Raw genomic sequence first — 27,345 nt, forward strand, 5'->3', positions numbered from 1 at the left:
ATGCTGTGGCAATTCCCTTCTGAACAAGAGTGCCAACAGCAAACCCATACACGTGTTTCAGCCTTGTTGGGCCTCATCAGTGAGGTGGAGCTGTGCCTCTCTGAGCACATTGAGCAGGGAGTCCACGTCTGGGTTCCCCAAGGGAACTCAGGGTGACCAACCCCAGGTTCCTTGCAAATATTTCAAAAAAGGTTGCAGGCGCTCCTCTCCAGAAAGAACATGGCATGATAACCTGTTCTGTGGTTTTTTCCCACTTCGAGATGAGAGTTTGCAGCACATGCTTTTTGGACACCACCTTCTCACTTTCCTACGCCCTCTTCACCCACTAATCCATCCCCCACCTCTTTGTTTACAGACCCGCCTGAGCACCTGGAGAGCATCTCCGTTGGTGACGGTGCGCTATATAAATACCTTTAACATTAACATGACCACACTGCTATGATTGAGCTCCTTGTACCACCATTTCATACTCACCATGTACTACGGTGTTGCAACATGGGCATTCATTCACTATTTTGCCTGACTGCTACCACTTAATTTGCCTGGCTGATAAATTCTACCTACATATAAGTTGTTCCAATATACACCCTCACATCTAAACTTTACAGTTGTTTATTCTTGACCCACGTCTTGTCTTCAAGTTTTGACTAAGCATTATTTTCCATCCTCTCTCTTTTCCAAAATAAAACATTGCAGTCAACAATCAGACCTGTTAGCTCCAAATGGACATCTCAACCTTCCAGCTTGAGTATTCTGTAGCCAATGTGGTGCTTGCACCTGCACCTTGTGATTAACAAGCCCTGACTCTAACCACTTGTTCAGGTCTCCACTCAGTTGTGTCCCTGGCCTCCTGCCTGGCATTGTCATCTGTAGAAGCAGCAATGTAAATTGGAGGCTGGTGGGGGGGAGGGGAGATGGCCCTCCTGTTGGCGCACTATGCTGTATGTCAGGGGCTGCTGGCTGGGCCTCCGTTGGGGCAGCAGGTGTACCTGCAGGGGCTTCTGGCTGTACCTCCATTGGGGCATCAGGTGTAGCTGCAGGTCCAGCCGGCATGCATGCTCACTGGCCCTGTACCTTACGTGGCTGTCTCTGGAATTGCCTTGGCATCGGTTTTCCGTGGCATGGCTCTCATCCTCTGAGTGGGTGCCCGGGAGGTGCTTGGTCCTCCTTGGTTGCTGTCAGATGATGTGCATTTGGGGGTGAGATGGATATGCCGTTAGTCACCTCTGTGCCGTTGCATGGCCTTGCAACATGCAGTACAAACAGCCTGTGACATGATGCCTGCGCATGGTGTTTACAGTTCACGCATTGTAATATTTAATTGCGCACATTCAGTCGCCACCAGCAAGATGGCAGTGGACATGGGTGGACAAAATAGGAGATTCGGCCGTGCTGGGGTTTGTGTTATTGTCACTGTGCAAGTGCAGGGTTAAATGTTGTACAGGAGAGGGAGGCGTAAAGGGACCGGGATGGGAGGGAGTATAGTGCAGATGGTGAGGGCCAAAAGGGTGTATGTGTGCCGGTGCTGGTAAGGGAGGCTGGGGTGACTGGATAAGGATGGACTTGCACCAGTGCGACCAGGCCTCAGACAGTCTTCTGTATGACACAGAGGGTCTTTGAATTGATTCTTCCGGTCACAGGGAGCCAGTGGAGTGAATCCAGGGGTGGAGGGGAGCGATCCCAGGCCTTGAGGCCTAGGTTGATTCATGCAGCACTATTCTGGGTCCGTTTGAGGGGCGAAGGGAGCTAAGCGGTAGATTAAGGGAGAGGCTGTTGCTGTTGTCAATCCTAGTGGGAAACTGTGCTCTAGTGTGACATTGGGCTTCTGGGGGTGAGTGAGGTATGGGGGTGGTGCCCCTGAGGTGGTGGTGCTGTAAGTTGGACCTCATGTCATGGTCCATGATGTGCGGAGATGAAGTGTGGGATGAGTCAAAGGTGACACCGAGGGCTGTAGCCTCTCAGGGGCGTGTGGTGAGGAGGCGCATGGAGGGTAGCCAGGGAGTGGGTGGGTAAAGGGAGCAGGTGTCACAATGAGGGGCTTTTCTGTCTCACTGGCATTCAGGCAGGGATCATCAGCAGAGCACGTAGCATGATTAGCATTCTGACACTCATGTATGAGAGAGGATGGAGAGGAAGTAGAGGATGGCAGATTGAAGCTGAGCAGTGTGTCATCAGCATAACACTGAGAGTGGAGTGCAATGGTAGTGGTCGAGTTGTCCAGAGGGGCAGAGTAGCTGTTCGGGAGCCATGGCGATTGAATGGTGCCCTGAGTGACGCCACTGGTGGGTAGTGACGTGGGGGTGAGGGAAGGACACTATTGGACTTGGGGGTGTCGGTGTGACAGGTAGGTGGTCAACCATGTCAGTGGCAGATATGTCAGGGCGCTTTGGATACGTGCATAGATGTGAGTGTGTCAATGGGGCAGATTTCTTGTGGTGCATGCATGTTGCCTTGGAGAGAGTGTGCCTTGTGTATGTGTTGCTTCTCATGTCGTCAATGTCTGCACATGACCAGTACTCATGTGGGCATCTGTGTGTTTGGAATTTTGGGGGGTAAATGTTTGTGCACCCTTGGCCAACGGCCATGGTTAGTTGGCCACTGTATGGGTTGGATATGGTATGTTGTTGTGCAGTTGGGCAGAAGTTATCCCACCGCTCATGACAGTTGCGTTCTGTGCGGGCATGTGTCCCATGGCTGACACCTTCTGTGCCAGCTACTCCCTGGTAGCATTTTTTCATAGCTGTGTACTGCACCAGTGGTCCATGGCAAACAGCTCTGCAGAATGCTCTACAATGCTGTCTGTTAGGATGGTCAGTTCCTGCTCAGAAAATGTGGCTTCCCCTGCCGTCTTTCTGGGATCCTAGATTCCATGCCTGCTGGTGCAATGCCGGTGTCTGCATGTCTGGATGCCTACAGGAACTGGGTGATTTTAAGTGGATTGTGTTTTCCAAAATGGCCACCGGCGAACTTCCAGTTATGGCGGTGAAATTGTTTCCAGTAGCAGTGTTACCGTTGCCCGTGTTTCTGTGAGTGACATGCCATAAACAGTGCGACCGGCATTGATGCTGGCGATGACACCGATTTCACCGGGCGATGACAGTGTTTCCATCATGCCGGTCGCACCGTTTATGGCATGCCTGAATGCGCGCTCGCACGATGTTCTGATGTGCCGGTGATTCCGTGGTTACGGTTGCTGGCAAATTTGTAAAAAGGGCCAATGTCATAATAGTGGTGCCTACCTCATCTCCATCATCAATAACAAAAGCCTGAAGGAATTGAGGGAGTCAGAGCAAATCACAACCCTTCGGTTTATGGCTAAAATGTACCTACTAACTGCAGAGGAACAATCCATGCTTGTAATGCTGGAGATAGATCCAATGATCTCTTGCCTCACAGGGCATTCATCAGAGTAGCGCACTCAGTGGATGAAAGAGTGGAAGCCCCCTTGAAGTCTATGCAGGAAACCCCCTCGTCCTGATATCCAACATTTATGCCACATATAATTTGGAATCCTTATTTAACTTTGCAGACCATTAAAATTATATTGAAACAACACAGAATGTTTGGATATAAGTGGAATCCCTTTTTGCTTTACTCTATCATGGGGTCCACCATATGGCCCTTCCCATATGCTCATCTGTAACAGCAAAAAGGCAGAACACCTGACTGAATCAGAACAGCGGTGTGGCCAGTGGCATGAAAACTCTGCTATTTCTTTCATACATTGGTGAAGTAGGTCTGTGATTCCTGTGTACTGAAAATTGTGAAACAGGGATATCGACTGAAATGTATTAGTCATCCTCCTTTGACCATATTCAAGAATACACTGATTCCCTGTGATCCAGACAGGAAATCAGCTCTTCTAAAGTGGCTTCTGGACCTGGCAAAGAAAGAACCCAGGAATCTACTGCCTCCAGCAGAGATAAGCTCTAGAGTTTATGCCATAATTTCTGTAGTTCCAAAGAGCAAGGGAATCATGGAGCTCAAGAAATTAAATACATTAAGAAAACTGTAATTTCAAAATGGAGATGCTACAACCCATTATATCTTTCATTATCAGGAACAGTTAATAATGTCTTCTAATTTAATGTACACATATCTTGAAGTACCCATTTGGAGGGATTGTTTCAAGTCTGTAGTTCTCCTCTTTGACTCGACGGCCTCCCGGAGGGTACTGAACAAGTTCTTGCCCCAGTGGTGGTGCTCTGCTCCTGCATCAGGAATTAATTTTAGCCTTTCCATATCTACAGCAAGACACTTCAATTTGCTGCAAAATCTAGGGTACCTCCTGAAGTAGCAGAAGTCCAACCCCTCTCCCATGGATGTCATTTGGGGGTTTCCACGGATCACATCTGCAACCCCTGAGGGTCACAGGTGCAACCCCTGTGGTCTCCTTGCGACCCCTAAATAAAAAATGTTTTACAAACAATATTTTTTTGGTACATGTTTTTGTACATTTTTCATATTTTCTTTTCTCCAGAAGCTCCTATGCTGCAGAGCAGGCAGTGGCATACACAGCCCCCGCCGGAGGCAGACACAGTAGCAGCAGAGTGAGGCCATGAGTGTCAGGCAGGGCTGCCGTCTGCCTGCCTTGCACATTGCTGCATGCATACGCTGCACAAGCCCAGCCGCACCCCTGACACCACCAATGGAGGAGCCACTTGCTGCGCTGCTGCCAGTGCACTGCAGCGCCAAGAAGAACTGCTAACTTATTTAAACAGTAGCTAGGCACAAGATCCCCTAATTAGTAATGGGGGGGCAAGATTTTATAAAATTGTTGCATGCGTTTCCAATCAACAACAGACTGAATGGGGGTTAGACTTCAGCATTAGGTTTTGCTTCATGGGTGGGACATGTGTCCACTTGGCCATGCACACCGGCTCTTCCAATTGCATGCCTCCCATCCGCTCCCCACATCACAGGTGTGGAATGTATCCCTTCTACTGTCATGTGGCTTTGCTACTTTGGGTGTTCAGTGGAGAAAGGTCACTTGTCAAGTCTGCTTTACCGTTTTCATGTGTTTTGGGTCTAGTGATGATACAATGCTGCAATTGTTCGGTGGGAGCCCAAGACCTGAGATTAGTTTCTTATCTTGCCTGGCAGCGTTTTCTATGGTTATGAACACGCATACAGACGGAGACGGTCTTAGTATGCGTTGTGCTTGCCGACAACTAAGAGGGTTGCCAGGGTTACAACTAAACCCACTGCGGTAGGAACACGCAGCGCATCTATCTGATTTGGAGTACATGCGACCACAGGGAGAAACGCAGAGTAGAACGAACATTTTTCATCCACGGCCGTGAATTTCTACAATAACACATCAGAGGTAAAAAGGAGCTAGTATAGATATTGGTGTATTCACTGATTTTCAAAGCCCCATGAAGGTTTTTTGCAATAGAGCTCACTACTCGTTGTCTTTATTTTCTCATTTTCTTCTGCACAGAATATCCCAATTATCTCTGTGTTGACAACGCCTATAACGCCAAGCTTTTTAAGCAAGACCAGACATAGCACTATTATTTTTCTTCAAACCTCTATACTTGAGAGGTAAGCCATTTTACTATCTATGGTAATTTGTTAACGTAGCAGGATATCTTAGTTTTGCATTTTGTCTCCTTCAAACGTTTGGTTACAGTTTCTAATATTACAGGCTGTAAAGTATCTTTAGTTTTATTGATTATGTATTTTTGAGAGTAAACGGTACTTACGACATTGCAGGTATTTTAGTCGGAAAATTCTCTTTGACTTTAGGTGCTCTGAACACTGAAGAGAGGAACATTGTTTCTAACCGTAGTGGAACACATCATTCTGCCATTTCTAAGGGGAAAATACATACTTCACTTTCTCTAGCATCAAGGTATTACAACCCTACACTATTTTAATTGGGAGTTGCTTTAATAACTATATGGCTTGTTAACTGATTGATTTGGGACGTGTATTGGGTATACCAGTGCCCAATGGCCGCAGTGGTGGCCTCTGAAGACTAAAACAATTACGAGCCTCATGCTAGAATGTCGTTTTGATTTGTACTCAGAATGTTATATTAATACATATACGACCATTTGGCAATGTTATGCACAGCTTGTTACTCCTTTGTAGATACATGATGTTTATGGGAAGAATACATGATTGAAACAGTCTTCATTTACTTTTTTGTTTTCTAGTTCAAACCACTTGGCTCAAGAAGAAGGGATGCTTATCCCGAAAAGCGTCAGCCACTTTTGAATTGTATACACGGATTACCATTGCTTATCATCATATTCTTTTGACAGCTAATTTGGCTTTTGTATTTTTAAGTTTCAATGGTGAATTGGTTGTGACTACAATTAAAATTTCGTTGCTTTTTTAATGGATGAATGAACAACTTTGTTGTTTATAAATTGTATATACTTTAGAACTACAACAACCAGTTTATTTGACTTTGATGAACCATCTATTGATGGATTTAAAATAGAGTGCAGGGGAAGGGAGAGCTCCTGTCTTTGGATCCTCTTTTCTTTGCCTATGTATACGTTGTAGTGATCCTGTGCCAGGGTCACTTTTCCTCCCCTGTGCCTGAAAATAATATCTAATTACTACACAGTTTTCAGAAAATGTATTTCTCATAGAAAGCATAAGGTAGTGCGCCTACTTATCCCTTTGCTTTTAGCAAGAATCACCCCTCTCATAAGCCCATGAAATGGGTGGGATGCTTATCTTAAATGGGTCCAAAAATTCCATTATTCCCCGTGGTATTGAAAATAAACCGTTTTTTGAATTGTATAAACATGTACAGCACCAAGCTGCAGACCCTCTCAGTGATTTGTCACCTATTGCTTTTAAAAAGGAAAAACATCACTGGTTGAAATTTGCCTTCTCAACAACTAATATCATATGAATGAGCCAACAAACAGCTGAGTGTGCTAGTAGTAACCTGTGTAAAACTATTATCTGAAGGTTTAGAATCTTGTGGGGCATTATGAGTTCGATGAAATCAGCACCATTAAACTGGGTGATACTGAAACTTATTTTTACAGCATTTGGAAGCAGCGCGACTATTAATTACAGGATCTTACTAATACATCCAGAAAATATGACTTTCAACCTAAAGCCTATCACTGCGTTGCCTGAGTCATGCGTCTTACCTGGTGTCGTTCATTGCCACCGATAGAGCAGAGTGCGTCTCGCCTTGTATCTGATTAACAGCATTTGCGCCTTTCTTTTAAGGGTTCACCATTGCTATGGGTGGGTGTCAGGGGGACAGGGTCCAATGACATCTTACAACAGAAGATACCTGTTCATTACAGGCTCATTAACTTTCACTTCTCGTGGTGATGAATGATGAGGGGAAAAAGTAAACAGTACAGAAAAATACTTGTAATTGCTATTATAGCATATAATTGCTTAATGGATTGCCAATGATTAAAACATCAGCCAGATCCTCGGGAAACCTTTAACCGGGGATCTGCACTAAACTTTACGGCTAGCGGCTACATATCTGCTAGGAACTGAAGGGGTGACAGTGGGCACCCTTGCCTGGTCCTCCTTTGTAGCAGGAATAATCTGGACATGAGTCCATTAACCTTCACTTTGGCCATCCATTTGGCCATCATTTTCACCCAGTTCAGAAACGTAGAGCCACAAACCATCTTCTCCATGACTTTCCATAGGTACTCCCACTGCAGTCAAAGGTTTTTTCTGAGTCTAGAGCAATAAGTGAGTGCAGCCCGTCCAAACTGGCTGACATTCCCAGGGTGCTGTGCACACCTCTCAGATTCATACTAGTGGCCCATCCCAGTAGAAAGCTGCACTGGTTGCTATGTATTCACCTTTCAATAACCTTCAGCAATCTATTTGCCAGTGTCTCCGCAGCAAGAATCTTTGATTCTGCGTTCAACAGTGATGGGTCTGTAGGCGCTGCAACATTCCGGGGATTTCATCTTTTTTATGCATGACCTCTATTTTGGCCTGTCCGAGATCTACAGGCAGTTCCCCCTTCTCTAGACTTTCCGTGAACATCGCACCCATTGTTGCCACCACCTTCGGCCCTGCCATTTTCCAGAACTCTATGGGAAACCCATTAGGCCCAAGGGTTTTCCCTGATTGTAACTGCTCTATTGCCCCTTGTATCTCCTCTCCTGTTAGATCGGCCTCCTGTAAGTGGCTTACTTCCACCACCAGCCACGGGAGATTTATTTCTGCTAATTATTCTCCTATGTCATTTGCCCCATCCCCCTCTTTCTCCATAGAGCTTTTGGTGGTAACAAGCAAAGGCCTTGGCGATATCCTCTCCTTTAGTTATCATTTGATTGTTGTCCTTTCTTAACTCCCTTATCCATTGATTCCCTTCCTCTATTTTCTCTAACCAGGCGACCATTCTTCTGCATTTGTCCCCCATTTCTTTACTATCTGGCCTTTTTATCCCAGAACGCTGCCTTGGCCCTGTCCCTCGCAACCGTGTTGTACCGAGCATTGCACATGACCAATTCCCTCTTACTATCTTTGGTATTCAGATCTAGATGTGAGACCTGCATCTCTTTAATCTTTCTTTCCAATTCCTCCATTTGGGCCCTCTTTTCCCGCCTCAGGTACCTAATAACTGAGGACGCTAATCCCCTTATCACTGTTTTATGTGCTTCCCACAGTACTATCTAACTGCCCACCAACCCCACTTTGATATTGAAGTACTCTTCTGGATCTTTCTTTAAAAGGTCGAAAACGACTGGATTATGTTAATAATATGCATTGAGTCTCCAGCCTCCTGCTGTAGGTGGCCTTTTCCTGCTAGCTTCACGGTCAGGGGGGCATGGTCTGAGATACTTCTGGGTAGAAAGTCGACAAATATTAGCATATACGCAATCAGACCCAGGACCAGAACATAATCTATCCGCAAGAAAGAGTTGTGTGCATTGGAGTAGAATGAATACCCCTGCTCCGATGGATGCACATCTCACCGGACAACCCTCATCCCCATGGCTTTGATAAATGCAAATAGTTTTGTGTGGGACCGGCCTCTTCCTCTCCCATATGCCTATCTGTCCAAGATTGGCTGCGCAGTGACATTAAAGTCACCTCCAACGATCGGGATGTCACCGCATGTTTGGCCAGTAGTATTTGCACCACCTTGGACGTGTCCGCCTGAAGGGTCGGAGGAGCATAAACATTAAGTATGTGTTCCCTTGATTAATATGTACCAGCCATCTTTATCTCTTTTCACTAGCATCACACACATTGGGAGAGATCTCCTGATCAGGATTGTCACCCCCTTGATCCTCTGGTAAAACCTGCATGCTCCACTGTCGAAAATCATGCCCGACCCAAGAAGTTACACACTGAACCCACCAGGTGTGTCTCCTGCATAAGTACTATATCAGTTTTATGGAAATTAAGGAAGTTAGCGACCAGTCCTCGCTTTATTTTGCCCAGAAGCCCATTCACATTCCACGTCATACAACTTAACAAGGTCGACATATTCCTATTCAATAACCCTGCCGGGCCATTTAATGTTGCAATCAATTAGGGCGGCTCCCCACCACCCCAGAGATCCGTCCTCGGGATGTATCCCGATACATACCATCAAAAACGGAAAACCCAACTTTCCCAACACTAACCCCCTCCCCATGCTCCTCCCCAACCTGAAGCATCTGTCAGCCCATAAAATTGTTTGTGACCAACTACCAACGTTCAAGACCACCCTAGGGTGAACGTCGAGGGTGTGTGCTTGAGACAGGAGCCAACTCTGCTCCAACTAATTTGACCACACTGATTCCGGCCACAAGAGTCTAAATTGACCCTGTGGTCAGTGACAAGCAGAAGACACTTGTTAGTTTGTTTGATTGTTTGTTTATTCATTGTGCGCACCAGACCCTCGGGTATCAGGGCGCAATACATAAGAATATGTTCAGCTTAGTTAGATAGGTACAAGACATACAGCATAAGATCATATAAGACAACGCAATTTACATGCATGACTAATTACAAAGTAATAGGAGTCAATATACAGAAAAGTATACAATGAGAAAGAGCATGAAAAGTCGGGTACAAAGTATAGCAAGAATATTTAAGCTGGCGTATGCATAGTGATGGCCACTATGTCATTGCGATTTACTTGTCGTTTTCTTTTAGCCAAACAGTCATGTTCTGTCTAAATTTGGCAAAGGTTTGGTATTCTCTTAGGAGAGGAGGCAAGGAGTTCCACAGTTGAGCTGCCTTAACTGGGAAGCTGGATCCCCCAATGGTGGAAAGTTTAAAGCGTGGTACAAGGAGACCGTTGGACTTGGCTGATTTGGTCAGTCTGAGGGATGTTTTTCTGATAATCCTATCCATTAAGTAAGGCAGAGCTTTATTATTTAGACATTTGTGAGTGAGGGTGGCAATTTTGAGTCGAATTTTGTTCTTTTCTTTTTATATTTAGTGCTGCTCTCAGAGCGTTGTTCTGGAGTACCTGTATTTTTTGTATGATGTGTTTGCTCGCACCAATGTACAGGGCATTACAATAATCCAATTTGGAAAGTATGAGAGCTCTGGAGAGAATTAGACAGCTGTTTGTGGATAGAAATTGTTTGCCTGCTCTGATTAGTTTGCACGTATATGCAGAAGAAGATGCCAGGGAATTAACTTGTTTTGTTAAGTTTAGGGTGGCATCTAGATAGAAGCCTAGGGTCTTCACCTCATTGGCTACTTTGATGTCATTGCCGTCAATGGTGAAGTATGCGTAGTCCGGACTTAATTTGGACAAATGGGCCATAGTTCCTAGGATGATAAGCTCTGTTTTATAATCGTTCAGGCGGAGTCCATGGGTGGCCATCCATACCTGAACGATGCCATAAATTCTATTCACCAAAGCCAGGTCCATGGCGTAATCTCCGGTAAGAGGTACGAGGATTTGGGTATCGTCTGCATAATTTATGTAGGCGATACCCAAATGGTCCATTTCGTCAAAGAGGGGCTTGGTGAATACATTATAGAGAGTCGGCGAAACACAGGATCCCTGAGGTACACCACAAGTAATGGGGAGAGGATCTACTGATGCCGAGGGTGAGAAGACTCTCATAGTCCTATTGCTCGGGAATGACTCTATCCATATTATAGCTTCCTTGGAGAAATGGGCTGCATAGTCCTGGTGGCTGCACAGGACTTTATGGTCTACCAAGTCGAATGCAGCCGAGAGGTCTAGGAGGAGGAGTAGGACTAATTGACCCTTATCTCTGAATTAATCTATTTGGGCCTTAAGATCAATTAGAGCTGTTTCCGTGCCATGTTGAGGACAGAAACTAGATTGGCGAGATCCTAGTAAAAGGTTAGATTCCAGGAAATTCTGGATTTGAATATATGCCACTTTATCTAAGATTTTTAAGAGAAATGGCACAGTAGTTATAGGTCTGTAGTTTGTAGGTATGGTTGGTTCAAGGGTTTGCTTTTTAAGGAGGGGTAGTACCCCCGATTCTTTCAGATTGTTTGGGACAGTACCTGATGTGAATGAGGCGTTAATAAGTTTAGAGATGAAGGGTGCAAGTTCTCTAGCAGCATCCTTAATAAGTTGTGCTGGGCATTGGTCACCCTTACAGTTGGATGGTTTGAGTCCAAGTATGACTTTCTCCACCTCAAAAACAGAAACTTTAGAGAAGCTGAAACATGTTTCTTGTTTGCAATGTGGCAGCGGCACTTTGTTGGGAGTGGACAGAGATGCTAGTGAAGCTTTCCTTTGGGCGATTTTAGTTTGTAGACTAGAGACTTTGTTAGTTAGTGCATGCTGAATGTCAGTACACCAAATTTTGTCTTTGGTACAATTTTCTTGCAGTAAAATGGGTGTTTATAGTTCTTTTAAGATTGTGAACAGTTCTTTGGTGCTGGATTTAGACTGTGATATTCTATTGTTATACATCTCCTGTTTAGCCAGGAGGATGTCTTTCTTGTATTGGGTTGAGATATTGATGAGGTTTATTTTATTTTCTGCTGAGGGTGAGAGCCTCCAAGCAGTTTCACATTTTCTTTTGACTAGTATTAGATTTTTTTAATGTGGATGAGATGTTTTTTAGGTTTACTCTTCCTTAGTTTGAGAGGGGCAATATCGTCAAGGGCAATAGTCATAGCTTTGTTGTATTCTTGAACTAGAAAGTTGGGGTCCATGTTATCAGGTAAGGAATTAAGATTAGGTAGTATGTGAGGAAGTAGTTTGTCTACTGTAATATTTTTTTTTTCCTCGTTAGAGTAGGTGTTGCAAGCGGGGTGGTCTGAGCTATAGCCCATTTAGTTACCAATGTGAATGACAGAAGATAATGGTCAGTCCAGATTTGAGGAGCTATGGCAGTGATGGCCTTGATTGTGGCTGCAGGCTCTTCCGCTTGCATCAGTATTGCTGCCATCCCGATGGGGGAGAGTCTTGTCAGACCCGGTTATGTTCGACTACCTGACAGGGTCCTCCCGTCGTGTGGCCTTCCATCCAGCCAGTCCCAGGCTTCCGCTGGGTCCATGAAGAATTTAGCCCCTTTCGGACCCACTACCTTCATGATAGCTGGGAATAACATGGCATATTTGTATTCTGCTGCCCTAAGCCTTTTTTTAACTGCTTTAAAGGATTGGCATGCCTTTTTCTGACCTGCTGTCTTTGAGAACCACGAATATCAGGATTATCCTCAACACTCAGACACATAAGTTGAGCAGGATATGTCCTAGATCTCAGAAGATGAGGTTGAACCTCTGAATTATGAAAAGATCTGCCATTCATGTCTGGATTGATTTGACTCCTCAGAAAACAAGGTCCTCTCTCACTTCTGTGTTACAGTTAGTCACGGTCGCATCCAGGAATCTCAGGGTCAACCTTGACTGGCCACGTTAACACGGCAGAGCCTCCATGACTCGACGCGATCAGGAAAAAAGAAGTGTGCAGGCATGAGAGGTGGCAGTTTACACCAGGGCGAAATAAAGAGGATAGGCCTTTAGTCTTGCTTCCTGGAATTTACTGGCGTGCGAGGGCCAGCGCTCACATTGAATTCACGCTGGATGCTTGGGGGTAGACTCCCTATCTCTGACACTGTCCACATTCTGTGCAACAGAGGGGGTCCTACCAGAGATACACAAATCCACTTATTTTTAATTATTAGTCTGGATCTGTTTCTCATGAGTGAGTCAACTCTATAGTTCTCAGGAATAATGGCTGAGGTTATATTACTACACCTTTCACATTATGATTTAATCAAATGTTTATTCAATGATTTTTTGAATATATATATTTTTTAAAAGCATAAACAGAGATGCGGTCACATCCTAATTGGATGTATTATCTTATTAGTGAATTAACAGAAAATAATAACTGAATATCATTCACCCAGTTGTGATGTGACACAAGACAAATAGTGACCAACAAATAGAACCTAACTATCAATTGTAACACATCAAAGCAAAGTGTTCTAAAAAACGGCACAATGTGGTTGCAGGATTTTTCCAAGGTCGATGTATACACAGCGTTTCGTCAGAGATAGATGTACTGCCTTCTTCAGGACTAGGTACACTGGAGGGAATCACACAAAAGAAGAGGGAAAGGGGGAATGGATTAATTACCTACTGCAGTATCACCTGGTTGTAGGGTAACTTAATTATCAAGGCAACTGTGGGTTTTTCTCACCATGGGTCTTCAAAAGTACAACCGTCTCAGTTTCCATGAATGGAGTCAATGAATGGCTCACCAGTTGGTTCTTGATGGCTATCTAGTGTTAATTCTAGGGAGAGAAGAGATTATCAAAGAAAATGGGGGTGATGGTTCTTCTTTGTATATGGGTGTCCACTCTCCTCCTGTATGGCCCCACTTCACTTCAATGCCCTGAAATCCATTTGGAATTAAAACAGGAAAAGACAGATCTTGTCCTGATAACTTCTCTTTGACCCAGGAGATGATGATTCCCAGTCATTCTTCAGCTTTCCGAAGCTCCACATTGGATATTACCCTGCTCCTTGTCCTGAGATCGAAGGAAAGGGATTGGGCGATATTCAGGTTGATAGATTAGGACTCTAGAGATTAGGCATTCCCAAGGACCTGACTATTTCCATTCAATAATGTAGTAGGCTAGCTACCCATAGCAGTTATTGGGCCTCATTACGGCCCTGGCGCTAAGTGAAAAACGATGGCGGTAAATGGTTACCGCCATCGTTTTCCGCTAGGTCCGATCATGACCCGTGACCGTTAACTACGATGCCATTAGCGGCATCGTAGTTAACACTGCCGCTAACTGCGCCAAGGGCACGCGCATGCGACCTCCCACACCGTACTTAGCGCCATGGCGGAAAGGTACGCGAATGCCGACCCAAGCGGACATGCACCTAACGCCATCACCCAGCCCGTTAAGTACCTTACCGCCATGGTGCTAATTACGCCATCGCGAACCAACCGTAAATGGCCATGTAAAGTGAATGCAGCTGCCACAGGTGCACAGAAACAGCACAGGTGAAGGCAATACAGACTCAGGAAGTACAAAAAGAGCACACCCCACCCCTTCCCACACCCAGTCACACTCCACAATGATACCAATACGACTAGCAATGTTGGGGCTGGAGGACCTGATAGCAATGCAAGTGCTACAACAGCAACAACAACAACAGGCAGCACAGAGGAGACGCAGGAGGAGAAGGAGGGCAAGGCAGGCCCAGCAAGCCCCACCAGCACAGCCAGTGCCACCACGCAGGCAGCCCCCAATCCCACGCATCAGAGCCAATCCATTCAACCTCACTGCTGAACAGATCCACACCCTGTACCGTTTGGACCGGGACACCATCACCGCCATCGTAGACATGACACACAACGACATCGTCAGCATGATAGAAACTCCAACCGCCATCCCACCCCTACTGAAGGTAGTGTCTGTACTCCACTTCCTGGCCACAGGCACCTACCAGCACACAGTGGGGCACTTGCATGGCATTTCACAACCATTATTCTCACGAACACTCATCCAAGTGCTCGATGCCCTCCTCAAGCACACAGGCGACCACATCTCATTACCACGGACTGCCCAGGAGATTGCAAACACCAAAGTGGGTTTCCATGCACTAGCCGGCATACCTGGTTGCATTGGTGCCATCGACTGCACCCATGTGGAATTGGTGGTTCCACGTGCCATGGAGGTACCGTACCGCAACCGGAAACAGTTCCACTCAATCAACGTGCAAATGGTCTGTGACTCCAACAAGATCATCACACATTGTTGTGCCCGATTCCCCGGATCAACCCATGATTCTATGGTCCTGAGGAACTCCACAATACCACGCTACATGGAGCGACATGCAGGCCCAAGATCCTGGCTACTCGGTGAGTCCAATGTCATGACCATAGAAATGTGAAGTGGGTAGGTGAATGACGTACCAATGCATACCTCACCTGGCTGAAAGGGGGGGGGGGGATGATGCATACTCCACCTGGCTGAAAGGGGGGGGGGAATGATGCATACTCCACCTGGCTGAAAGGGGGGGGATGATGCATACTCCACCTGGCTGAAAGGGGGGGGAATGATGCATACTCCACCTGGCTGAAAGGGGGGGGGAATGATGCATACTCCACCTGGCTGAAAAGGGGGGGAATGATGCATACTCCACCTGGCTGAAAGGGGGGGGAATGATGCATACTCCAATTGGCTGTGAGTAGCAGAGAGAACGGAGACAGATGATACCCTAAAGCAACCCAAACTCCACCCAACACCAGTAAAGCCAATGCCCAATGTATGCAGCCCTACCATGTGAATGAGGTTGTGTCCCAACCATGACACAACCATCTGCAAGTGCATTCTACCAATTCAGACCACATTGTCAACAATGAAATGCACCTACATGCACGTCACCAAACACCATCAACCGATAGGCCTGTCCCCCATAACTGCCCACGAAGGAGGCACATGACGGACAGAAACATCAACACACCATTACACAGACAGCAGGGCCTCCAAAATGTCCCTATCTACATCAGCATTGCTCACTGGGGTCATGATGAGGCCCACAGCAATGTTGCAATGATGTGCGCATTGCCATCACAGGACATGTGCCAGGCCAACTAACCAAACGGCATGAACGGACACAGTGGATGGGCACTCACAATGCACTCCACCCCTCTGCATACATTGGGTGATGGCATGCAAAACAGGCCATGAGAGCCATGAGCATATACTGGTTGCATTGTGTGAATCAATTAGTGCATGTAGAAGTGAGCCAAAGTAACAGTTGGATGCAAGCCATGGTGGCACATCATGTTCTTGATCAGACGTCATGACTGACACATACATTCTCGCCTACATACAGGTGATGCAGGCTATCCCCTGAAGAGGTGGCTCCTTACACCAGTCCGAGGAGGACTTCAACCGTGCACATACACATACCCGTGTGGTCATAGAGCAGACATTCGGCCTATTGAAGGCACGGTTCCGATACCTCAGCAGGTCTGGTGGGGGACTCCTGTACCGCCATGAGAAGGTGGCAAAGATCGTCATGGCATGTGTCATGCTACGCAATATGTGCGTCAGACGGAATGTGCCCCTGCCCCCTGACGCAGAACTGCAACCACCTGACGATGAGGATGAGGAGGGTGCAGATGGGGCGGCACCTCATGGAGGAGGCGATGCACAGGAGGGGCGTGAAATGCGTCAAAATATCATCGACCACTGCTTCTAGCACACACGGCTGGTGTGTATCACATGGAGACTGCACTTGGGGCACTGTGTGTCTCTGGGACATGCACACTATGGACTGTACACCAATAAAGCACACATATGCAATGAAAATGTCCACACATTTCATTTCGGAAAAGGAAAAAGTGTATTTCAATCATAAATTGTCGTGACACACCCCCTCCCACCTCCCCCCTCCCCCCTGCACACCCCAACACACCCCCTCCCCCCTGCACACCCCAACACACCCCCTCCCACCTCCCCCCTCCCCCCTGCACACCCCAACACACGCCCTCCCACCTCCCCCCTCCCCCCTGCACACCCCAACACACCCCCTCCCACCTCCCCCCTCCCCCCTGCACACCCCAACACACCCCATGTAAGTGTCTACAGATTCCTGTGACAGTGGCCACAGGCTGTTACGTGCCCCCTCTCCCGGCCCCCGGGGCTCCCCTGGCTGTGGAGCGCAGGTTCCGTCTGGAATGTCGGACGGGGCTGCTCTGTGCAGAACTGGCAGCGGAGGATGTCCCTGCCTGCTCCCGTGCATGCACATCCTGTAGGGTGTGGGAGAGCTCAGTGAGCACACGACGCAACCCGGCAAGTTCGCCACAAATGTCCCTTGACATGGCCTGCATAGCATCCCTCAGGGTGGCAGTGCTCTGCGCAATTTCGGCCCTTAGGGTCTCCGTGGCCTGTTCAATGGTTGCCCTAGCCCCCACACATTCCGCAGCATGCTCAGCCAGCAGCGTGGACATATGTTGCTGCCGTTGTATGATGTCCTCGAGGGACTGCTGCCCCTGCTGGGCCATGCCCAGTGCTGGTGGTGTGATGGAGGGGCTGCTCCCCTCCTGTGGACTAAGAACTGGGCATGGGGTAGAAGGCCACTCCTCTTCCTCTGTGTGCCCCTGTGTGTGATCCTCATGGGGGCTGGCATTTGACAAACAGGGGGAATGTAGAAGGTCAGTGGGGCTTCTGACGTCGTGCTCCTCAATGTCAGAGTCTGAACATGCAGCAATTGCAGCTGGTTCACCCATGTTGCTGCTGGCCGCAGACCCGGTGCCTTCTGTGGCAGGCAATGTTGGTACAGGTGGTGCTGCTGCTGCTGGCCTGCTGCCTACTGGGGTGCTTGCCGGTGGGCCGTCCGATTTGCTTGCAGTGGATTCTGCTTGTTGTGGGGTCTGCCTCACTGCAGCTGAGGTTGAGGGTGCGGGGATGGTATTCTTGGCCTTCTTGGCTCTTTTCGTCGCAGGGGTGTCCTGGTCCTCGGGGTGTGATTCTGTGCCTGTGGTGGAGCAAAGGAGGGAGGGCGTTATTGATGGGTCTGCGGACTTTGGAATGACAGTGATTGACATGATTCTGGTCAGTAGATGAGGCAGATTTCAGGCAGGGCCATGCAGGTTGTCTCCTTTTTGTGTGGAATGTGGATGGAGGTATGTGGGTGCCAGCAGTGTATACAGGGTGGAGCTCGCATGTGGCTGTGGGCAGTGTCCAGCTAATGTGTTGCATTTACACTCTAGGGCAACATTGTGCTACACATGAATGGACTGCAGTGACTATGTCATGTCTTGTTTGAGGCACCTACCTTCATCGCCTGATGTCGGAACTCTCCTTTCCATCCCTCCGACGCCTTCAATGCCTTCCATGCCAATCGTGGTTGCACATATTTCCTCCCACGGTTGGAGTTTCAGTGGGGATTCCGAACCTCCACCGGTACCCAGGGCAAGGTTGCAGTTCGCAGAGATGACAGCTCTGACCCGTATGCGAAGGTCATCCCAACGCTTCCTGCACTGCTGTGGGGTGCGGGGTACGGTCCCCACCGCGCTGACGCGCTCGGCCACCAGGGCCCATATGGCCTTCTTTTTTGCTATCGCCGGCCTGGTCATTTCCGGCGAGAAAACGACAGCTGCATTGTCTTGCAGGGTCTCCGCAAGCATGCAGAGTTCCTCCCGGGTAAATCTTTCCTGGCGCTGGCGGTCACATGCCTTCTTAACAACTTTAGGCATTTTTGGGTGGTTGAATGGGTGGGTGATGGGTTGGGACAGGTGTCAGGGTTGGATCTGGTGTTGTTTGGAAGGATGGCAATGGATTGTGTTTTTAAAGATGGCCGACGTGCTGTTTCCCGTTCCGCCGCGATGACGCTATTTCCGGTTCTGCTTTTTACGGTGACCGCTAATTGCGGCCACCGCTAATTACGGTGGCCGCTACTTACGGTGGCGGAAGTGCACCTTGCTCGCCCTACGATGCCGGTAGGGGCCCTTTCCGCCATGGCGTTATTTACATTACCGCCATGGCGTAATGCTCGTGCGCGATGGGTCGTAATGTGGCGCTCTTTACGCCATCGGCCCACGGCGTAAACGCTCATTACGCCATTACGCCATGGCGGTAATGTCGGCAGATTACCGCCTGGGTCGTAATGAGGCCCATTGTGTGCATTGGAAGTCCTTATTGTCAAATAGAGTTAGCCAGTCTCATGACTTTACAGCCATTCTCCAACTACTTCAAGATGTTTTTTGATTGAGTATGGCAATCTCCTCCCTTTGAGCTCAGCGGATGGCCATCAAGGTATTCTGATAACCCTGGGTGAAAGAGCCAGAAGGTGACATTCTGGTGCACAGGCTGATTGTCCCTCTATAGGTTCGCCCCTTAAACGCTTCACAAAACTTGCCTTTCTGGTGGCCAGGCTGATTGTCCCTCTATGGGCTCTCCCCCTTTGTATTCAATGCATTACACGCTTTGACTTTCTGGTGCAGAGACTGATTGTCCCTCTTTAGGATCTCCCCTGCGTCCTAAACCCTTTACAAAACCTGCTTTTTGACCCAATCACAGTTTGCATTATCAGGTTCCTGACCTTTAAAACATTCTTCCTGGTTGTGTGAACTGCTTAAAACCATACTCGCAGCTCCCACAAGCTCTCTATCACGTCATGTGATACTGCTTACTACCATAGTTACAGCTACCACCTGCCCTTGATCAGGTTGTGTCGTACTGCTTACTACCATGGTTATAGGTCCCATCGGCTCTCAATTTAGTTGTTTGCCAATGCTAACTATTAGGGTTACAGCTCCGACCCACTCCCAATGAAGTTGTGTGGCACTGCTTACTACCATGGTACAGCTCCCACTTGCTCTGGATCAGGTTGTGTGGCACTGCCTACTACAATGGTTACAGCCCCCATCCAGTCTCGACTGAGTTGTTTGGCTATGCTAACTACTATGGTTACTGCTCTGATCCATTTCCGATCAGGTTGTGTGGTGCTGCTTACTAGCAGGGCTGCAGCACTAATCCAGTCTGCTGTCCAGAAGACATCACAGAGATACCAAGGTCAAGACTTCATTTTGCATCTCTCCATCAACAAATCTCTAACGTGAGAGTTCTGAAACAGGCAATAAAGAGCAAAAAAGTATCTATCTATGTATATAGGAAAATAACAGGGTGTTGCTTGTGTTCCTTTTTATTTATTATAATAATAATAATTATTATTATTATTAGTATTAGGATATTTATTGAGTGCAGACCTATAGCTTTGGGTAGCAACAAAGGGCTTTACAATCCTAGGAGTAAGAACAAGGTTAGAGAGCAGAGAAACAAAGGAGGGGTATCTAACAAAAAGAGAGGGCGGGCAAGTTGTCAGCATTGGATCAACAAGCAACCCGAAGAGGAACAGTGGGGGTCAGATCACCCAGACTCAGGTAGGGTTGAGAGTGGAGGGTTTGTGGACCTAGCTGTTAGCGAGGGGCCATAAGAGCAGGGTCTTGAGCTCCTTCCTGAACTGTAGAAGTGAGGGGACAGATCTGATTTGATGGGGAGGAGGATCCGGAGTCTTGGGACGCAGACAGAGAAGGCCTCCTTATGATTTTTCCTTCCTTCACCAGCAGAGTTCAAGTCTGGTGAGGTCCTGGATGCACTGTGAGTGGTAGGGAGACAGGCCCTGTTCCAGCAGCAGATCACCCCCAATCGTCCCTGGGATGGTTAGGGGACAGAGCCTTGGAGCACCTGCCTTCACCTCACAACTGGAGGATTTTAGAAAGGGCTGCTGTAACGCTCACCTGATTCCCGCAGAGGCGCCGGTCTTGACTGGGTGAATGCCGTATCTTCAAAGGTGATGTGTAACACACGGTTGGCTCTTTGGGCTGGACCTCTGTGCACTGTATGTCTGACTCGAAGAGTAAGATGTCTGCAGATAGAAAATATGGGATTAATGAACTGGGGTTATTGGGTGCCTCTCTCCTCTTCCCTTTCTCTTCTCCTGTAGAACCCCAAAGGTTAACGCCCTCACCTTAGGTAAGTGAACGCCGAGCTCTCCATCTGCCTCGGGGCAGGGTTCCGTAACCAGTTTCTTCACTGGATAAGGGTGCAGGCCTCTTGACCTCAGAGGACTGCTGTCCGTCGTTAACTGCACGAACGGTAAGTTCTGGGCACTTCAAATGTCTTAAAAGTCTTTTGTAATGATATCTCTTGTTTTGCAGGGTTCCGGCGATGGCGGATGGCGGGCTGATGAGAGTTGAGGATCGAACCCGCGTGAGGAATAGAAGCGCCTGGAAGCACGTAAGTAAGCGCTTGTAGCCTGCTTCACGATGCGCACTAACTGTCCCTTTTATCTTGCAGGTACAAGTTCGGAGCTTTAGAGAAGCTGAAGGGTGCTGGAATACCCACTGGATTCGGCGTGGGAAGGAGTAATGGCACGTGAGTAATAAAGTTGCCCAATGTCTTTAAACGCACCTTCTTTTGTCTTTCAGATGCGGGATGCAGCGCCGAAGGCCTCCGGAGCGTGCGAAGAGCTGGTAAGCTTTTGTCTTTCAGATGCCGGAATGCAGTGCGAAGACCTCCGGAGCATGTGAAGAGTAGGTAAGCCTTTGTCTTTCAGATGCCGGAATGCAGCGCGAGGCGTTGCTGACAGCCGATGGACCAGGTAAGAGATGCGCTGCCACTGAAGACCGTAGTGCTAACCTGTTCTTTCTTCGTCTTTACAGGTGCTGCTGAAGACTGGATTCCAGGATGGTAAGCCTTTGTTCCCTTAGGCCCAGGATCAGAAGCAGAAGACACGATGAGCGTTCTGCTGCAGAGAATGCAGAATAACACAAAGCAAGATTCATCCATCGGGTGTGGTTTAAATAGCCTCCTGTAGTGCTTAGGTGTCTCCTTCCACAGCCACGCCTAGGTAAGAAAAGAGTTCCTGCTTTCCAGAAGAGTTCCAGTATTCTGAACCTAGGGAGTGGCTCCTGCCCCACCCAACAGGAAAAGTAGTCCCAAACAGAAGAGGATCAGGGGTTCAACTGGCAGGTAAGTAAGCAGCATGGTCTGCTGCAGGTAAGTCCACCCAAGCATTATGAGCCCGGCGCTTCCAGCGCTGGGACTGGGCATCTTTATGAGCCTGGTGCCACTGGCGCCAGGACAGGGTCCAAAAGGTCCCAATTGGGACTGGCTGGCACTCGGAACCGGGGTTATGGGTCTGCTTCCAAGGGAGTCGGGCAAGTCCTGATCTTTTGGAAGCAGAGATCATGACAGCTGCTCTCTCAGCAGGGTCCAGTGAAATCTTCTCAAGTGATGATCCAAAGATGCTTCAAAATGATTTCCAAGATGATTCAAAGAAGTGGTGGGTGACCCCTTCTTTTATAGGCAAACATCTCTAGGTAATTGGACTAATGCTGGCTTGTTTTTGGGGGTCCAATCCCTGCTCTTGAAATGAGTGGACTTTGCCTTTATGATGTCACACCCAAAGTGCTTTGCTCCATATGAAGTGAAGGGGAAAGGAAAGAGAAAGAGAGGATGAGAGAATCAAGATGGCCGAACCTTCCCAAAACTGTACAGATCCCTCTCTGGCTTACCCCGACTCTGCCCCCTCTCCTTCTCAATAGGATCAAAGGCCTTTAGAAATGCAGCCCCAGGGGGGCGTGGCCAGCTGCAGGCATGCCAGATGCTGCCATGGACCCCGGATCCCCTTAGATGCCACTATTTTCCCCCAGACTTACTGCAGTCGGGTCGGAACCCCTTTAGACTGCACCGCTTGAGTTTAAGCCACAGGGACCTGGAGAAAGACGAGATATCTTTACTGCTCACCCTGCCAGGGATTTCCAAAATGGCAGACGTGACCTCGATGGAGAATTTGGAGGCCTGTCAGGGGAGAAGTGAGCTCTGCTTCTGATAGTCTGGAATAGAGGCCATCTGGGCTTGAAGCTGTGGTGCTCATGGGCCTGTCTGGTGAGGACAGGAAACAGAGGAGCTTCTGACTTCCCGCAATGAGAACCGCGCTACAGAGAGTGAGGTACCAGACCCTCACAAAGGTCCTGATTGAGATGGCAGCAGCTGCAAGCCCTGACCCGCATTGGGAAAGGGCTTCCTGAAGTGCAGGAGATGAGGGGATGACAAGAGCGGATGCGCCGGCTTACAACTATGGAATGTGTGAATTAAACAGATTCAGCCTGGGGATTGCAGTGCTATCGAGAAGCTGATCTCACTATCTGGGGCTCACTTGGTTTAACGCATTGGCTTTCTGTTGCAGCAATATAAGAATCCTCCCTCACATACCACCTCCTAATGCCTCTTTTTGATGTGGCACTGCACATGAACCAATTCCCTCCCATATTATTTTATTTATTATTTTTTATGGTCCTGAAGGCTGCTTGGGACAACAGTACTGGTCAGAGATCTTCTATAGAAAATCTGCTACCTGGTACAGGCAAGTGGCGACACACCTGACTGCAGCAAAGGCTTTCTGCAAAACAGCTGCTTGGCCAAACTTGCTGAACCTGCTGATCTATTGCTTGGGAGGCTGGAAGAATGTCTAAACAGACAGGCAAGCAGAAGGCCCCCCTTTCAGGGCACATCAAAGCCATGATACAAGGGCAGGGAGCTTTAAAATGCCAGCAGCAAACAGTGGCGCAAATTCATGCGTCTGAGGAACTGAGTGCGCACATAGAGGTGGATGATCCACCCATGCGGCGATTGGATCGCCAGGCAATGCTAGCAGAAATGAAGAAGGAGATCAAGGATCAATTTAACTAAATCCATTACGGTTTTGAACAAGCAGGTACTCGCAGTGGAGAAAAGAGTAGATGAGACTGAAACCACCCTGTGCGAGTAGGGCTATGAGCAGGAAGAACTTTCCAAACGGATGGAGTCTCTCTAGCAGCAAATTGAGTGTGTGGTAAGTAAATAAGAGGACTCAGAGAATAGATCCAGAAGACACAATATAAGGCTTTGGGGGATACCCCTCGCGGTGGCTGACTTAAAGGACTAAATACTCGGCTTATTTCAACATCTACTGGAGGAACTGACGGGTGAAGACATCATCTTAGATCGGACGCACAGAGTCTATACTTTGTACCAACAAAAGAAGAATTTGATCCTGGATATACTTATGAGAGTCCACTTTTACCAGACAAAAGAAAGGATCATGAGAGCCGCACGGAGGCAAGAACCAGTCCAATTTCGAAACACCTACATAGTGCTGTTTCAAGATGTGGCGCAAGAGATTTTAATGAGATGGAAACGTCTTAGATTGGTCACAAGTTGGTTACAGGATAAAAGAATCCACTACAAATGAGCATTCCCGTGTGGTCTGCGGTTTGACTTTCAAGGCAAGTCGAATCATGTAACGAAGGAAGAAGATATGGCAGAATTGATGGAGAAAAATAACACTCTGCGATCCAGGGAGTAAATTCAGTAAAAAGGCTTCAGTGGCTGGGTTTTGAGAGACAGTTGCGGCTGCTCCACGGAAAGCTCCTGTGCAACTTTGCCAGCCACTGGAGTACTTATGATTAATTCGACAGCTTGCATTACACCCATAAGCTCTCGTTGGAGTGAGTTAGTGTGAAGACATCTTCCACTGGATTGGTCTGTGAGGGTGAGGTCCTAGTTATGCCCCACCTACTTCCTGAAGAAGGTCAGGTGAACACAAGGCTACAGTAGAAGCCGCTCCTGCCGACAGAAATATGTGCAGACAATGGCAATGTTAACAAGCTGCTTTACTCTATTAAACATAAATACTCACTTGTAGTTTATTTGGGTGTGAGAAATTGGGGAAGTTGGAATTTCGTACTTTTGAAAAGGGTTTGACGCTAGTGCTAACCTAGACCATTGTGAGTGAACATTGGATGTATGTGAGTGAACATGTGTATGTATGGTGGAATGATCTGGATGATGTCAAATGTGTAGTGAATTTTTTTTTTATTGTTTTTTTATTCAAAACGTTATTTGTAGTTTGTTTAACAAACTTTTACAACTTTCATTTTCATTTCATGTTCCACATATCATTTTTACATACCATTTTTACATACAATTTCCAACAGTAAAAACAATATAAAACAACTAAAAAAGTTTTCCCATGTGGACTTCCCTTCATTTACATAACATATTTACACTTAATGGAGGCTACCTTTTAATAACAACGTAATCACTACACATAGGTTTTGCATTATAACAGCAACATATTCACAGCACAAGGTTCTGCTTATACCATGATTTCTCCAGTTGCCAGTCAGATATTTGAGCTGTTAGGTTAATGCCTCTAATATAACTAATTTCAATTCATGTTATCTCAGAACTCCATGTTGCTTAAATGAAAACTGAAAATAACCAGCCAACTGGAAGACCAACCCTACATGGATTAAGAACAAACTTAAAGAACAAGATTGGATCATAACCTTGGAGGCAGCCGTTAGCTACCAATCAGTTGCCCACTTGCCTTTGGAGTCTCGAAAACTGAACACTGTATGTAACTATCTAAAACAATTGCCCAACAGAAAATTCAGAGACCAATTTTTGAGAATCCATCTGAACCTTCTCCCTACGAATGAGATACAGGCAATCCGTGGTCTATTGCAAGGGAATAAATGTCGTTATTGTAAAGACTTCTTTGAGGTGGAAACTCTAAAACATCTCATTATCTTCTGCCCAGCTTTCACGGTGGCATGCACAGAACAACTTAATTCTCTATTATCTGAGTATTTGATTCTGGACCTGGAATAATGGTGGAGAACTTTGATGGAGGGAAGCAGGATTCGATTTGTGATTGCTGTAGTTAAGTTTTTATCTAATTTGTTTTAAGGGAAAACCTAGATGAATAGCTTTAGGAGGAAATTCCTGGGATTTTTTTTTCAATTAAATGCAAATAAAAAAGAAAAATAGAAACAAAATGCGATGGAAGAAAAGGTTTTGAAATATTGCTCAGTGGGCATTCTTCCATATTATTTTGTTTTAGTCAATCAGCACCATTACAGAATCCATGGAAGGTTGCACAGAGCAATGACGGTGGTTATGATTAATGAAAAAACTTCCACCCATTCTTTTTTATTTTAACAAAAGCAACAAGTAAGATATGGGGCAATTCATAATGTAATGTGCCCTTAACAAATGAACAATACTATTATAATGCATGGTGCAACACTTTAGTCTGTAATGTATAAGTGAATCATTTTGATGTAGCACACACGATCCTCTCAACAAAAATACTTTATTTTGGATCAACAATACATAAAAGTGCACAAATAAAAATCCAAATGTAAAACATGTAAAGACAATACAATGTCATTTAAAACTGTCTCACTTGATTCATAAACCATTCATAAACCATTTAATAACATATATCCAGTATAAGATAAAAAAATAACACAATTCTCATATACCAATCATAATTCATAGACCATGCGTTTACACTTTCATTTTGCCCTTCATCTTATTTTCATTCTCTTTAAATTCCCTAGACAATGAGCTCATTATCGGCAACTGGAATTAACAATACTGCCACTTGGGAAGGCGGTATTACCACTGGAGGTATTACCTCCGGTGGGAATTACCACCTGATTACAAGTGGCGGTTGGCCAGTGTAAACCCCCATTTCATGGAATCCATACGGGCACCGGTATTACCGATGGTAATACTGGTGATTTTTGGAGGCAAAGTGGAGGTACTACCTCAATCTTCCGGTAATACCAGCAAACTTGTAGTTTGGCAGTGTGGGAAAAATGGATGTAAACTGTATTACCTCCACTTTTTTCACACACTGCCAAACTCGTAATGAGCCACATTTTTCATTACACAATGGCAGTGGGCAATTTCCATTTACACCTCCTGCAGTTAGTGTTCTATGCAAAACAGTTTATACACATTTATAAAGAGAAAGAAAGCTGACAGTTGGATTGTGTGCAGTCTTCAATGTGACATACATATAATCATTGCATTTTTAGGGAAAGGCCTGGGAGGAGCTGCCGCCAGCTTCCCTTATCTCAGAGAACGGATCCAGAGATCCATAACTTAAAGCTGAACTTGTAGGTCCTGCAGGAGAACTGTCAAGAAGCATTGCCAGCTCTGTGTGGTTTCTCCGAGTCCTTTGCACAGTCCCGCTGCAGCCAGCGATACCCACGACCACTGCCCAAATTATTGTTGAGTGATGAGTCTCCCCTGGGCGCCACTGAGGCAACACACACATTGCTGAGCAGGGGAGGCCCTAGAGGCAGCAGTGCCCTGGGCGAATTGGCACCCCCCCTTCCTGCGCGCCCCTGGTCGACAGGGGGAGAGGCGGGGCGGGGGGCACCAGGAGCACCACATTTGTTTTGTCCCTCCCTGCTCTGCCGCCTCGCAAGGGGGTTAATCACTGGAATAGGACGCTCATGCATGCTAATGCATGAGCCCTATTCCAATGAAAACCTCCTGGCTCCCGTGTTGGAGCAGGGAGGTAATCATCATGTGAATAGGGTGCTGATGCTTTGATCCTAAATGATTG

Source organism: Ambystoma mexicanum, chromosome 7p (assembly GCF_040938575.1).
Source record: "Ambystoma mexicanum isolate Mex_15411 chromosome 7p, UKY_AmexF1_1, whole genome shotgun sequence".
Lineage (NCBI taxonomy): Eukaryota > Metazoa > Chordata > Amphibia > Caudata > Ambystomatidae > Ambystoma > Ambystoma mexicanum.